Source organism: Oncorhynchus masou, chromosome 2 (genome assembly GCF_036934945.1).
Source record: "Oncorhynchus masou masou isolate Uvic2021 chromosome 2, UVic_Omas_1.1, whole genome shotgun sequence".
Classification (NCBI taxonomy): Eukaryota; Metazoa; Chordata; class Actinopteri; order Salmoniformes; family Salmonidae; genus Oncorhynchus; species Oncorhynchus masou.
The window spans coordinates 14,106,209-14,122,673 of NC_088213.1; the positions used below are offsets into that span (position 1 = coordinate 14,106,209).

Sequence of the window (16,465 nt, forward strand, 5' to 3'; positions counted from 1 at the left end):
CCTCTCTCACCATTCCTGTAGGCACTACCGCCTGTCCTTACCATCTCTCACCATTCCTGTAGACACTACAGGTAGGCATCGTCTGTCCTTACCCTCTGTCACCTTAGGTTAAGCATGGTCTTAACAACATCCTCTCTAGACTTTAGCATCTCCAGATGAACCTCTTGTTCCTCATCTATATTCTCCAGGCTCAACCTGGCTTTACCTGCCCATAGATCACCTCTGGGCTCTGATTCCTCCTGTTTCCTGCTGCTGCCTGTCAGACACGTAGGTCATTGGTACGGTGTATCTTTATGGTCTGACATACTTCACCCTGACAACACAGGGGAGACATGTTCACTGGACAGGAGAGGTTCAGTTGTCCATGTGACTGACTGACTGCTGACCTAGGAGCTGCTGGAGGGGCTTGAGAATCCCTTTAAATCCAATTTAATTCAAAACTGCATTTGGGAGATCTCAATACCCTTTACAATAGACATTTAGAAAGGAAATAAAACATTTCAGTACCCACTTTGTTGAATGCAACGGCAATGGTACCAGCTTGTTAGAAGTTCTATTAAAATGAGCCATATCAGATCAACTGTAAAGCCCCAATTTAGAAGCCCTGATAATGCTGTAGCCAAGTGGAATGTGCAGGTCCACCCCCAGAGGCTTTGTGGAGTGGGATGTCATCTCTTCGTGTAGGGATGCTGTTATCCCTGTACCCAAACACATAGTCATTAGAGGACAGATGAGGATCTCTGGGAGGAGAGGGGCTCTCCTTAAGCTGCGTGGCTGGAGGGGGTGAGGGTCGGGCAGGCACATGGGGTTAAGAGAGGTGGGTGGAGGTGTGGACCACTGGGTTTCGGATGTCTAGTAGATTCCACCTGAGGTAAACTATAGGGGTTTAGGTTCTACTGGGCAGAGCAGAACATTTCCATCCCACACATTTCCTCACCATACAGTACACACACTCATTTCCCCAATACACATCAACTCTGATAACACACACCCACAATCTTAATTTAGAGAGATCATCGCTTACAGCCCAGAGATACTCAGAAGCAGCCTCTGTCCGTAAACACTCCACCCCACATCCACACACTTGGCCGACTCATCGCCTCCTCTTCACATTGTTCCTGAAGTGCCGTTAACGGCCACTCTTATGACCCCTCGGGAGGACCAGGGCAGCCCCTCTTAGCCTGTTGAGTTGTTAGCGTGTTAGCGTTGAGGCTTTACGTCAGTAGGCCACATTAGCCTAGCGTCTTTATGTTGTTATGACACTCCGAGAGGACCAGGGCAGCCCCTCTTAGCCTGTTGAGTTGTTAGCGTGTTAGCGTTGAGGCTTTACATCAGTAGGCCACATTAGCCTAGCGTCTTTGTGTAGATATGACCCTCCGAGAGAACCAGGGCAGCCCCTCTTAGCCTGTTGAGTTGTTAGCGTGTTAGCGTTGAGTTGAGTTGAGTTTATTTTTATTTTACAGGGACAGTGCACATTAATCAACGTTTCAGTAAAAGTGCCGGTTTTAGCCAGCCAGCTAATTTTCAACCGCAGTCCCTGGGCAGGTTATTAAAAACAATTGCAATATAGACAATAGCAACATAGGACAAGCAAGACGTAGCATACAGACAGAGCAACATAGAGAAAAAAGCAGCAAGACAAAATTCATAAAAGCAACAAAGTGTTTCCACACCTCACAAGCTACAGACAACAGACAACATGGAAAGCGGCAACACACAGCTAGGGACCATGTTCACAAATCTGATTGACCTTTAGCCATGTCTTCAAGCATTTTGTGAAAGTGTGATATGTGGTGCAGTTATGTGTGTTGAGGCTTTACGTCAGTAGGCCACATTAGCCTAGCGTCTTTGTGTTGTTATAACACTCCGAGAGGACCAGGACAGCCCCTCTTAGCCTGTTGAGTTGTTAGCGTGTTAGCGTTGAGGTTTTACGTCAGTAGCCTAGTGTCTTTGTGTTGTTATGTTGGCACAGAGCAGCTCCAGAGATTAGTCCTGCTGGGGAACAAGTTACTCTTGCTGCTAAAGAGCTTGATTCTAATGACTCCGGTATTAGCCCTAGTCAAGTGTGTTACACACTCACACACACTCTCCACACAAATTCTCAAACTCGTACAATCCCACGCATACACATTACTCTATGCACACCTTGACAAAGCACACACACACACACCGTGTCCCCTCTGAGCTGTCACAGAGCTAGATCTCTCTGAGGTATTTAGCAACACGCTAGCAGGTTTCCTCCACACTGGCCGTGCTGAGCAGAAGGGCGTCCTAAAGCAGCTGAAACCACTTACACCAGAGCTCTCAACCTTGTTCCTGGAGAGATACCCTCCTGGAGCTTTTCTCTCCAACCAGCTAGTTATTAGAATCAGGTGTGCTAGATTAGGTTTGTAGAAACAAACTGCAGGACGGTAGCTCTCCAGGAACAGCGTTAGAGAGCTCTGATTTACACCCAACATGGGCTCTCTGTGACCACAACATCACTGGACATCAACATCCCCCTCTTCAAAGGGGGGGACACTCTTGACCCAAACTGCTACAGACCTATATCTATCCTACCATGCCTTTCTAAGGTCAACAAGTCAACAAACAGATTACCGACCATTTCAAATCTCACCATACCTTCTCTGCTATGCAATCTGGTTTCAGAGCTGGTCATGGGTGCACCTCAGCCACGCTCAAGGTCCTAAACGATATCTTCACCACCATCGATAAGAAACAGCAGCCGTATTCATTGATTTGGCCAAGGCTTTCGACTCTGTCAATCACCACATCCTCATCGGCAGACTCGACAGCCTTGGTTTCTCAAATGATTGCCTCGCCTGGTTCACCAACTACTTCTCTGATAGAGTTCAGTGTGTCAAATCGGAGGGTCTGCTGTCCGGACCTCTGGCAGTCTCTATGGGGGTGCCACAGGGTTCAATACTTGAACCGACTCTCTTCTCTGTATACATCAATGATGTCGCTCTTGCTGCTGGTGAGTCTCTGATCCACCTCTACGCAGACGACACCATTCTGTATACTTCTGGCCCTTCTTTGGACACTGTGTTAACAACCCTCCAGGCAAGCTTCAATGCCATACAACTCTCCTTCCGTGGCCTCCGATTGCTCTTAAATACAAGTAAAACTAAATGCATGCTCTTCAACCGATCGCTACCTGCCCGCCTGTCCAACATCACTACTCTGGACGGCTCTGATTTAGAATACGTGGACAACTACAAATACTTAGGTGTCTGGTTAGACTGTAAACTCTCCTTCCAGACCCATATCAAACATCTCCAATGCAAAATTAAATCTAGAATTGGCTTCCTTTTTTGCAACAAAGCATCCTTCACTCATATTGCCAAACATACCCTTGTAAAACTGACCATCCTACCAATCCTCGACTTCGGCGATGTCATTTACAAAATAGCCTCCAATACCCTACTCAACAAATTGGATGCAGTCTATCACAGTGCAATCCGTTTTTTTCACCAAAGCCCCATATACTCCCAACCATTGCGACCTGTACGCTCTCGTTGGCTGGCCCTCGCTTCATACTCGTCGCCAAACCCATTGGCTCCCTGTCATCTACAAGACCCTGCTAGGTAAAGTCCCCCCTTATCTCAGCTCGCTGGTCACCATAGCATCTCCCACCTGTAGCACACGCTCCAGCAGGTATATCTCTCTAGTCACCCCCAAAACCAATTCTTTCTTTGGCCGCCTCTCCTTCCAGTTCTCTGCTGCCAATGACTGGAACGAACTACAAAAATCTCTGAAACTGGAAACACTTATCTCCCTCACTAGCTTTAAGCACCAACTGTCAGAGCAGCTCACAGATTACTGCACCTGTACATAGCCCACCTATAATTTAGCCCAAACAACTACCTCTTTACCCTACTGTATTTAATTTATTTATTTATTTATTTTGCTCCTTTGCACCCCATTATTATTCTTCCATTGCAAATCTACCATTTAAGTGTTTTACTTGCTATATTGTATTTACTTTGCCACCATGGCCTTTTTTTTGCCTTTACCTCCCTTATCTCACCTCATTTGCTCACATCGTATATAGACTTGTTTATACTGTATTATTGACTGTATGTTTGTTTTACTCCATGTGTAACTCTGTGTCGTTGTATCTGTCGAACTGCTTTGCTTTATCTTGGCCAGGTCGCAATTGTAAATGAGAACTTGTTCTCAACTTGCCTACCTGGTTAAATAAAGGTGAACTAAAAAAATTAAAAACTGGAGTGGAGAGCGCCACTGTTTATGTTGATGTGTTTCTGTCAACAAATTAAATAATATCTCTCCTTCTTTTTCCCCATCTCCTCTCACTTTTTTGCTCTCTCTCTCTCTCTCTCTCTCTCTCTCTCTCTCTCCCCTTTCCTTTTTCTCTCCCCCTCCCCTCTTTCTCTCCCCCCTCCCCTCCCCTCTCTCTCTCACTCTGTCTCTCCCCTTTCCTCTTTCTCTCCCCCCTCCCCTCTCTCTCTCGCTCTCTTTCCTCTCTCTCTCTCTCACTCTCTGTTGCGCTCTTTCCCCTCTCTCCCCTCGCTCTCTTTCCTCTCTCTCCTCCCTCTCTCTCTCTCTCTCTCTCTCACTCTCTGTTGCGCTCTTTCCCTTCTCTCCCCTCGCTCTCTTTCCTCTCTCTCCTCCCTCTCTCTCTCTCTCACTCTCTGTTGCGCTCTTTCCCCTCTCTCTCTCTTTCTCTCTCTCTCTGTTCAGAGACTACATCTGCCTCCAGACCTGTCAGAGACAGTGAGTCGTGTGAGCCGGGGAGAGCTGACAGGGACAGCCATGGTGGGCTCCTCAGGCTGTGGCTCCGGCTCCACTGGCAACAGACATCTGGACTTCTAGAACCCCCCTCACCATCATCGCCGCTGGCAACAAACATCTGGACTTCTAGAACCCCCTCACCATCATCGCCGCTGGCAACAGACATCTGGACTTCTAGAACCCCCCTCACCATCTTCGCCGCTGGCAACAAACATCTGGACTTCTAGAACCCCCTCACCATTATCACCGCTGGCAACAAACATCTGGACTTCTAGAACCCCCTCACCAATATCACCGCTGGCAACAAACATCTGGACTTCTAGAACCCCCTCACCATTATCACCGCTGGCAACAAACATCTGGACTTCTAGAACCCCCTCACCTAGAATCACCATTATCACCGCTGGCAACAAACATCTGGACTTCTAGAACCCCCTCACCATCATCGCCGCTGGCAACAGACATCTGGACTTCTAGAACCCCCTCACCCCCGCTGGCAACAAACATCATCGCCGCTGGCAACAAACATCTGGACTTCTAGAACCCCCTCACCAATATCACCGCTGGCAACAAACATCTGGACTTCTAGAACCCCCTCACCATTATCACCGCTGGCAGCAAACATCTGGACTTCTAGAACCCCCTCACCATTATCACCGCTGGCAGCAAACATCTGGACTTCTAGAACCCCTCACCATTATCACCGCTGGCAACAAACATCACTTCTAGAACCCCCTGGCATCACGCTGGCAAGCAAACATCTGGACTTCTAGAACCCCCTCACCATTATCACCGCTGGCAACAAACATCTGGACTTCTAGAACCCCCTCACCATTATCACCGCTGGCAGCAAACATCTGGACTTCTAGAACCCCCTCACCATTATCACCGCTGGCAGCAAACATCTGGACTTCTAGAACCCCCTCACCATTATCACCGCTGGCAGCAAACATCTGGACTTCTAGAACCCACTCACCATTATCACCGCTGGCAACAAACATCTGGTCTTCTAGAACCCCCTCACCATTATCGCCGCTGGCAGCAAACATCTGGACTTCTAGAACCCCCTCACCATTATCACCGCTGGGCAAACATCTGGACTTCAAACATCTGGACTTCTAGAACCCCTCACCATTATCACCGCTGGCAGCAAACATCTGGACTTCTAGAACCCCCTCACCATTATCACCGCTGGCAGCAAACATCTGGACTTCTAGAACTGGACTTCCCCTCACCATTATCACCGCTGGCAGCAAACATCTGGACTTCTAGAACCCCCTCACCATTATCACCGCTGGCAGCAAACATCTGGAACCCCCTCACCATTATCACCGCTGGCAACAAACATCTGGACTTAGAACCCCCTCACCATTATCACCGCTGGCAGCAAACATCTGGACTTCTAGAACCCCTCACCATTATCACTTCGAACCCCCTCACCTCACCGCTGGCAGCAAACATCTGGACTTCTAGAACCCCCTCACCATTATCACCGCTGGCAGCAAACATCTGGACTTCTAGAACCCCCTCACCATTATCACCGCTGGCAGCAAACATCTGGACTTCTAGAACCCCCTCACCATTATCACCGCTGGCAGCAAACATCTGGACTTCTAGAACCCCCTCACCATTATCACCGCTGGCAGCAAACATCTGGACTTCTAGAACCCCCTCACCATTATCACCGCTGGCAACAAACATCTGGACTTCTAGAACCCCCTCACCATTATCACCGCTGGCAGCAAACATCTGGACTTCTAGAACCCCCTCACCATTATCACCGCTGGCAGCAAACATCTGGACTTCTAGAACCCCCTCACCATTATCACTGGCTGTTTAGATCACCCGCCAAACATCTGGACTTCTAGAACCCCTCACCATTATCACCGCTGGCAGCAAACATCTGGACTTTAGAACCCCCTCACCATTAGGACCTGCAGAACATCCATCACCATTTACCGCTGGCAAGCAAACATCTATTGTCTAGAACCCCTCACCTTACAATACCTGTACTTTGACCATTAAGGAGGCAGCAAACACTCCATCCAATTTAGGAAGCTCTATTGTCTAGAACCCCCTCACCATTATCACAAACAAACCTGTATTGAAGTAAGGAGGCAGCAAACAATCCCCTCTATGTAACTCTGTCGATCATTATCACCGCTGGCAACAAACATCTGTTAGACCCCCTCACCATTATCACCGCTGGGCAAACATCTGACTTCTCCCATTATCACCGCTGGCACCAGGGATCACCGCTGGCAACAAACATCTGGACTGGGGGAATCCCCTCACCACATTGTCAACTGTTTCCCTGCCAACTGTTTTCAAACAATCTTTCCCTTCAAGTGGCCAAGCAGCCTCCTTCCTTTACTAGGACACTTTGACATTTGATATTTTAGTAAATGCTATTGTCTAAGCGACTTACAATACCTGTATTGAAGTAAGGAGGCATTTCCATCCAATTTATGGAAGTTCTATTGTCTGTGACTGGGCCTTCAATACCTGTATTGAAGTCAGAAGGTGGGGGGATCATTTCCAAGCCCCTCTATGAAACACTGTCATCCTGCTATTTCACTGGGCCTGTCTCAGGGAGAGAGAATAAGAAGGTGGGGGGATCATTTCAACAGGATATCTCTAATGAAACACAAGATACACCTTTCTGCTATTTCACCATCCTGCTATTTCACCATCCTGCTATTTCACCATCCTGCTATTTCACCATCCTGCTATTTCACCATTCAATCAAAGGCATCTTGAAAATATGTTTTTTGAATAAATGTGTATAAATCCATATCGCCATGTTTCATAGCCTGTTTTCTAGCTTATTTAGACCTTTGGAAGTTTCTATTGTAACACCCATATTCTCCACAGATCTTGTCTGTCCAGCTTGTTCCCTAGTAATGGTTGAGGTGAGCATTTGGATAGGGGAAGCTGATCCTAGATCTGTAGTTAGGGGCAACCAGGAGTAAAAGGTTGGATGTGGGCGCAGGCTTCACAGCTCATCAGGTCTGTTATCTGGATGGGCGGCTCTGCTATGACAAGACCAAAACAACAAATGAGGTCAGATGGTGACATGGAGAAAGACTGAATATACAGCATGTAAAATAAAACATGTTACTGTGTTTCTCTTCTGCGGTTGATGTGGATGTGTTGCTTTATGAGGTGTGTGTGTGTGTGTGTGTGTGTGTGTGTGTGTATTTCCCCCAAGCAATTCACATTTACTGGTGTAAGGTCACTAGGTCATTCTTTAAAGATCAAGCTATGACTTCATACAAGGTGGTCAGAGATTTGTGACGCAATAAATATGATGTATGGCCTCTGGAGTGTTTGGTAAAATTTTGTAGATGTGAAGTTTTTTGAAAGGCTATCGATAGCAGCAATTGAACCCGGAGGCTTTCTATTGCAAGTCATCTAAAATATTAAACTAAGCTTGTTGTTTGGGTCTGTCTGTAACATGCACACATGTTGTCCCAGCTCATATCTCAGTTGACACAACCTTATTTGACTCCAGGGGAACTTGTATTGGTAATGTAGAAAAGGTGAGCCCTGCATTATGCATCCTAGGGGTTACGTAAATCTCCTTGTGGAGGGGGAGAGGCTGAAATCGTCTGGCTCTGCCTGCATACATTTACTTTAATGCACGCAACTATAGTTCTGTGTGTGAAGTAACTACAGTGTCTCAATCTAGGTGCCCTACTTAAGTCACATGACTGTGTTCCTGTACTGTAATCCCGGGGTGAGACTAACTACTTTAAAATGAATACAACCAAATAGAAAGTGTGGGAATGATCATGGACCTACATTCACACAGATTCTTGATTGTGTCCAGCTCACTAATAATCACCCAAATGAAAGCTAGACAGTCAGGCAGCATCAAACATTTAAGAAAAAGATGGATAGAGGAATATTTTTGTGCCAATTTTGACAGCGAGGAAATATATCACATATTCACTGTGGACCTTGTGGACGACCAAATGGGAAATATAAGGTGTTGTTAAAAAATATATATGTATTTCACCTTTATTCAACCAGGTAGGCCAGATCACCTTTATTCAACCAGGTAGGCCAGATCACCTTCATTTAACCAGGTAGGCCAGATCACCTTTATTTAACCAGGTAGGCCAGATCACCTTTATTTAACTAGGTAGTCCAGATCACCTTTATTCAACCAGGTAGGCCAGATCACCTTTATTCAACCAGGTAGGCCAGATCACCTTTATTCAACCAGGTAGTCCAGGTCACCTTTATTCAACCAGGTAGGCCAGGCCAGGTTGAGAACAAGTTCTCATTTACAACTGCAACCTGGCCAAGATAAAGCAGAGCAGTGTGACACAAACAACACAGAGTTACAGATGAGATAAACAAACATACAATCAATAATACAGTAGAAAAATCTATGTGAAGTGTGTGCAAATGTAGTAAGATTAGGGAGGTAAGGCAATAAATAGGCCATAGAGGCAAAATATAAGGTGTTGTGAAATATGTGATATGGTATATAAGGTGTTGTAAAATATGTGATATGATATATAAGGTGTTGTTAAATATTTGGTATGAAATATAAGGTGTTGTGAAATATGTGATATGATATATAAGGTGTTGTTAAATATAAGGTGATGTTAAATACAAGGTGATGGGGTAGTCTAGTGGTTAGAGCGTTGGACTAGTAACCGAATGGTTGCAAGTTCAAATCCCCGAGCTGACAAGGTGCAAATCTGTCATTCTGCCCCTGAACAGGCAGTTAACCCACTGTTCCTAGGCCGTCATTGAAAATAAGAATTTGTTCTTAACTGACTTACCTAGTAAAATAAAGGTGATGTTAAATATAAGGTGTTAAATATAAGGTAATGTTAATTATAAGGTGGTATTAAGTATAAGGTGTTAAATATAAGGTAATGTTAATTATAAGAAGGTGTTAAATATAAGGTGATCTAAATTGCCTTAAAATCTAAGTTCTGAAATGTAAACTGACATGTAATGTAATGTTACCTCGTATCTCCTATCTGGGTGGAGTTCTAATGAACACATATATAGGCTTGTGTTGTCCATTTCAGGTCGTCCAACCTTTCTCTTTGTTCACACAGTATCTTTCTCAAACAGGTCAAGTTGTGATTCATGCATCACCTCCTTGGATCCTCCTCCTCCCTGTCGTCTTATTGGTCGAGACAGCTTTTCTTTTCTTTTTCTCACTTCAGTGTGTTCAACATGTCAACATGGTGTGTCCCCTCCTCGACCGTCCTCTAGTCGACTACAACAAGTGTTGTTGACATGGTCCTTCTTCAGTTCCTTCTCTGTTGATAACTTTACAGGGTAACTTTTGAGGCTCATATGGTGTTCAATTATGTGGTGCTGCAGGATATGCAGGAGGCTCATAGGGGGTTAAATGATATGGTGCTGCAGGATATACCAGAGGCTCATAGGGGGTTAAATGATATGGTGCTGCTGAATATGCAGGAGGCTCATAGGGGGTTCAATTATATGGTGCTGCAGGATATGCAGGAGGCTCATATGGTGTTAAATTATGTGGTGCTGCAGGATATACAGGAGGCTCATAGGGGGTTCAATTATATGGTGCTGCAGGATACGCAGGAGGCTCATATGGTGTTAAATTATGTGGTGCTGCAGGATATACAGGAGGCTCATAGGGGGTTAAATGATATGGTGCTGCAGGATATACCAGAGGCTCATAGGGGGTTAAATGATATGGTGCTGCTGAATATGCAGGAGGCTCATAGGGGGTTCAATTACATGGTGCTGCAGGATATACAGGAGGCTCATAGGGGGTTCAATTAAATAGTGCTAATGGACATATAGGGGGATAAATGAAATTGTGTTAATGAGAATGCATATGCTAGGTGCTCATGAATTAGATATTCATATGGTGTTCCTATATTCAATAGTGATGGGAAAACAATGGAGTGCTTTCATCATAGAATACTGTACAGAACACACTGCAGAGACGTTCGGCTTTCAGAGAGAGAGAGAGAGAGTCCCTAAGTCTGAGTGGTACTGCTCCATTGAAAGTGACTGATCCGGTTGACACCTCTGAATGGGTGAGAGTCTGCTTATGTTTGCCGTTGTGTGTATGCAGACCAACTCCCTACAAACAAGCCACGAACGTTGTGTCACTGTTCAAACATAGATGGACCAAAGATGGCAGAGAAAAGGGTACATTTTATCACTTCTATCGCGACAAGAGTTTTGCTATTCCCGCAATAACATCTGCTAAATATGTGTATGTGGCCAATAACATTTTATTTTATTTGATATTTTATTTGACTTGGCCCTGTTTGAATGGCGACTCACGCTCTTGTATGGACCATGTGACTGTTTATAATTTCTTTTTGCATGTTATTGTACCTGTATCGCTCCATCCTCATCCCTCTTGCCTGCTCTATCTCTCTCGCCTGTAAATATTGATGTTTTTCTCTCTGTCAATGCAGCTGTCTAAACTGTTCTGTCTCCCTCCTTTCTCATGACATCGATGCTCCAGCCTTGTGTTGAAGAGTGGCAAACGTATTGTGTTGTAATAGTTTGCATAAAGAACTGAACAATGGTTTGAATAGAGAGACCGTCTCCCCTTCCGCCCACAAAAATATGTTTTTAACATTACCTTCATTTGCTTCTATTGGTCTTCAACAAGAGTTTGTTCTGAAATCACTGATGTGGTGTGTAATATACAGATCTGCAGCAGGAAGCCTAGCGGTTAGAGCGATAGGCCAGTAACCCAAGGGTTGTTAGTTCGAATCCCGAGTTGACAAGGTGAACAATCTGTTGATGTACCCTTGAGCAAGGCACTTAATCCTAATTTTCTCCAAGGGCACCATACAACTATGGGTGAACGTGTAAAACGACACATTTCACTGCACCTACAGAGTGTAAGTGACAATAAAAACATTATTTTCTTTTCTTTAACAGTTTCTCACAGCAGGGGAATAATCCTGCAGTAACAGGAAATGTGAATTATTGTGTGGATTATAATTAATGGACATTTTTGTATGGGATGATACATTTTTCGTAAGGGAAAATGAAGTCTGACTTTTTACAGTGGAAATTACAAACTTGAAAAGCCTTTTAAAACTTGAATACACAAGTTTAATTTCCTGCGACAAATAGAACACCTGCATGTGCTGTTAGTGTTAGAGCAAACACAACCCAACAATAACTCCCAGGTGATACCTGACCTAGCTCTCTCCGGGTCCCCCTCCCCTCCAGCTATTCCCATCCCTCTCAACACACAGACACACACAACCCCCTGCTGTGGCAGCAAGTGAAGCAAAATAACTCCTTCTGCCACACAATCTCTCCTCTGCCTCAATCTGAGTATTCCTATTTGTCCTCCCTCTCCTCCTCTCTGTGTCCCTCCTTTTCCCTACCATTGTTGCAACTCTATCAAAACAAGGGGTGTTGAATTGAGTGACCTTTTCCATTGTTTGTTGTTAAACTGTGTGGTCTGTTGTAGCCGGTGAGGGCCATGCATCACTGGGGCTGGCCATGCTAGGATGGGGCTGGGCTGGGTCTGTGTGTAGCCGGTGAGGGCCATGCATCACATAGGATGGGGCTGGGCTAGCCGGTGAGGGCTCATGCATCACATAGGATGGGGCTGGGCTGGGTCTGTGTGTAGCCGGTGAGGGCCATGCATCACATAGGATGGGGCTGGGCTGGGTCTGTGTGTAGCCGGTGAGGGCCATGCATCACATAGGATGGGGCTGGGCTGGGTCTGTGTGTAGCCGGTGAGGGCCATGCATCACATAGGATGGGGCTGGGCTGGGTCTGTGTGTAGCCGGTTCAACAAGATTTGTTGTAATGCACTGGGTCTGTGTGTAGCCGGTCACATAGGATGGGGCTGGGCTGGGTCTGTGTGTAGCCGGTGAGGGCCATGCATCACATAGGATGGGGCTGGGCTGGGTCTGTGTGTAGCCGGTGAGGGCCATGCATCACATAGGATGGGGCTGGGCTGGGTCTGTGGGTGCAGGAAGCCCGGTGAGGGCCATGCATCACATAGGATGGGGCTGGGCTGGGTCTGTGTGTAGCCGGTGAGGGCCATGCATCACATAGGATGGGGCTGGGCTGGGTCTGTGTGTAGCCGGTGAGGGCCATGCATCACATAGGATGGGGCTGGGCTGGGTCTGTGTGTAGCCGGTGAGGGCCATGCATCACATAGGATGGGGCTGGGCTGGGTCTGTGTGTAGCCGGTGAGGGCCATGCATCACATAGGATGGGGCTGGGCTGGGTCTGTGTAGCCGGTGCCATGCATCACATAGGAGCTGGGTCTGTGTGTAGCCGGTGAGGGCCATGCATCACATAGGATGGGGCTGGGCTGGGATCTGTCTGTGAGGGCCATGCATCACATAGGAGCCTGGTGTAGGGCCATGCATCACATAGGATGGGGCTGGGCTGGGTCTGTGTGTAGCCGGTGAGGGCCATGCATCACATAGGATGGGGCTGGGCTGGGTCTGTGTGTAGCCGGTGAGGGCCATGCATCACATAGGATGGGGCTGGGCTGGGTCTGTGTGTAGCCGGTGAGGGCCATGCATCACATAGGATGGGGCTGGGCTGGGTCTGTGTGTAGCCGGTGAGGGCCATGCATGAGGGATGGGGCTGGGCTGGGTCTGTGTGTAGCCGGTGAGGGCCATGCATCACATAGGATGGGGCTGGGCTGGGTCTGTGTGTAGCCGGTGAGGGCCATGCATCACATAGGATGGGGCTGGGCTGGGTCTGTGTGTAGCCGGTGAGGGCCATGCATCACATAGGATGGGGCTGGGCTGGGTCTGTGTGTAGCCGGTGAGGGCCATGCATCACATAGGATGGCCATGCATCACATAGGATGGGGCTGGGCTGGGTCTGTGTGTAGCCGGTGAGGGCCATGCATCACATAGGATGGGGCTGGGCTGGGTCTGTGGTAGCCGGTGAGGGCCATGCATCACATAGGATGGGGCTGGGCTGGGTCTGTTGTAGCCGGTGAGGGCCATGCATCACATAGGATGGGGCTGGGCTGGGTCTGTGTGTAGATGCATCACATAGGATGGGGCTGGGTGGGTCTGTGTGTAGCCGGTGAGGGCCATGCATCACATAGGATGGGGCTGGGCTGGGTCTGTGTGTAGCCGGTGAGGGCCATGCATCACATAGGATGGGGCTGGGCTGGGTCTGTGTGTAGCCGGTGAGGGCCATGCATCACGTAGGATGGGGCTGGGCTGGGTCTGTGTGTAGCCGGTGAGGGCCCATGCATCACATAGGATGGGGCTGGGCTGGGTCTGTGTGTAGCCGGTGAGGGCCATGCATCACATAGGATGGGGCTGGGCTGGGTCTGTGTGTAGCCGGTGAGGGCCATGCATCACATAGGATGGGGCTGGGCTGGGTCTGTGTGTAGCCGGTGAGGGCCATGCATCACGTAGGATGGGGCTGGGCTGGGTCTGTGTGTAGCCGGTGAGGGCCATGCATCACATAGGATGGGGCTGGGCTGGGTCTGTGTGTAGCCGGTGAGGGCCATGCATTAGGATGGGGATGTGGGCGGTGAGGGCCATGCATCACGTAGGATGGGGCTGGGCTGGGTCTGTGTGTAGCCGGTGAGGGCCATGCATCACGTAGGATGGGGCTGGGCTGGGTCTGTGTGTAGCCGGTGAGGGCCATGCATCACATAGGATGGGGCTGGGTCTGTGTGTAGCCGGTGAGGGCCATGCATCACATAGGATGGGGCTGGGCTGGGTCTGTGTGTAGCTGGTGAGGGCCATGCATCACATAGGATGGGGCTGGGCTGGGTCTGTGTGTAGCCGGTGAGGGCCATGCATCACATGGATGGGGCTGGGCTGGGTCTGTGTGTAGCCGGTGAGGGCCATGCATCACGTAGGATGGGGCTGGGCTGGGTCTGTGTGTAGCCGGTGAGGGCCATGCATCACATAGGATGGGGCTGGGCTGGGTCTGTGTGTAGCCGGTGAGGGCCATGCATCACGTAGGATGGGGCTGGGCTGGGTCTGTGTGTAGCCGGTGAGGGCCATGCATCACATAGGATGGGGCTGTTTGGAAGACATCAGGTTGGAACTGGCCCCACTTTGGTTTGTTTGGATGGAAATTCTCTATCTTTGTACCATTCAAAATGGGCTGTGGTAATATGTTGTGTGGCTATTCTCACCTGGTGCATCGTTTTTGATGTTGGCTAAAGAATTAATTACACGAAAAAAGCTTTCATTATATTTACTGTACAAAATTGTTTTTTTTATAGTTTTCACAAAATACATTTAGAAAGCTCCATTTTAAATCAAATTCAATTGAAATATTTCAGAGACAGTTTAGACGTTTCATCTCAAAAGCATTTCTCAGACGTAGACCCTGTATACGTGTCCACGTTCTATGTACACATATTTGAAAAACAACGCAGAACTCAAAAAAGCATGACAGACGACGCTAGAAAACTCCACACGTCTTCAATTATAAATAAGGACTGCTCGATTAGTCCACAGTCACCCATGGTCTTCAATTATAAATAAGGACTGCTCGATTAGTCCACAGTCACCCATGGTCTTCAATTATAAATAAGGACTGCTCGATTAGTCCACAGTCACCCATGGTCTTCAATTATAAATAAGGACTGCTCGATTAGTCCACAGTCACCCATGGTCTTCAATTATAAATAAGGACTGCTCGTTTAGTCCACAGTCACCCATGGTCTTCAATTATAAATAAGGACTGCTTATAAATAAGGACTTTAGTCCACAGTCACCCATGGTCTTCAATTATAAATAAGGACTGCTCGATTAGTCCACAGTCACCCATGGTCTTCAATTATAAATAAGGACTGCTCGATTAGTCCACAGTCACCCATGGTCTTCAATTATAAATAAGGACTGCTCGATTAGTCCACAGTCACCCATGGTCTTCAATTATAAATAAGGACTGCTCGATTAGTCCACAGTCACCCATGGTCTTCAATTATCCACAGTCACCCATGGTCTTCAATTATAAATAAGGACTGCTCGATTTCCACAGTCCACAGTCCACAGTCACCCATGGTCTTCAATTATAAATAAGGACTGCTCGATTAGTCCACAGTCACCCATGGTCTTCAATTATAAATAAGGACTGCTCGATTAGTCCACAGTCACCCATGGTCTTCAATTATAAATAAGGACTGCTCGATTAGTCCACAGTCACCCATGGTCTTCAATTATAAATAAGGACTGCTCGATTAGTCCACAGTCACCCATGGTCTTCAATTATAAATAAGGACTGCTCGATTAGTCCACAGTCACCCATGGTCTTCAATTATATAAATAAGTCCACAGTCACCCATGGTCTTCAATTATAAATAATCAACTGCTCGATTAGTCCACAGTCACCCATGGTCTTCAATTATAAATAAGGACTGCTCGATTAGTCCACAGTCACCCATGGTCTTCAATTATAAATAAGGACTGCTCGATTAGTCCACAGTCACCCATGGTCTTCAATTATAAATAAGGACTGCTCGTTTAGTCCACAGTCACCCATGGTCTTCAATTATAAATAAGGACTGCAGTCGATTAGTCCACAGTCACCCATGGTCTTCAATTATAAATAAGGACTGCTCGATTAGTCCACAGTCACCCATGGTCTTCAATTATAAATAAGGACAGTCACCCATGGTCTTCTAAGGACTGCTCGATTAGTCCACAGTCACCCATGGTCTTCAATTATAAATAAGGACTATTTAGTCCACAGTCACCCATGGTCTTCA

The 16,465-nt window shown here is 47.2% G+C and overlaps 1 protein-coding gene across 2 annotated transcripts in view; it reads right to left on the bottom strand.

Annotated features, from left to right (window-relative positions):
- elp4 (elongator acetyltransferase complex subunit 4) overlaps positions 1 to 16,465 on the bottom strand; it is a 211,413-nt gene that overhangs the window by 6,716 nt on the left and 188,232 nt on the right. The gene's annotated exons all lie outside the window — the stretch shown is intronic.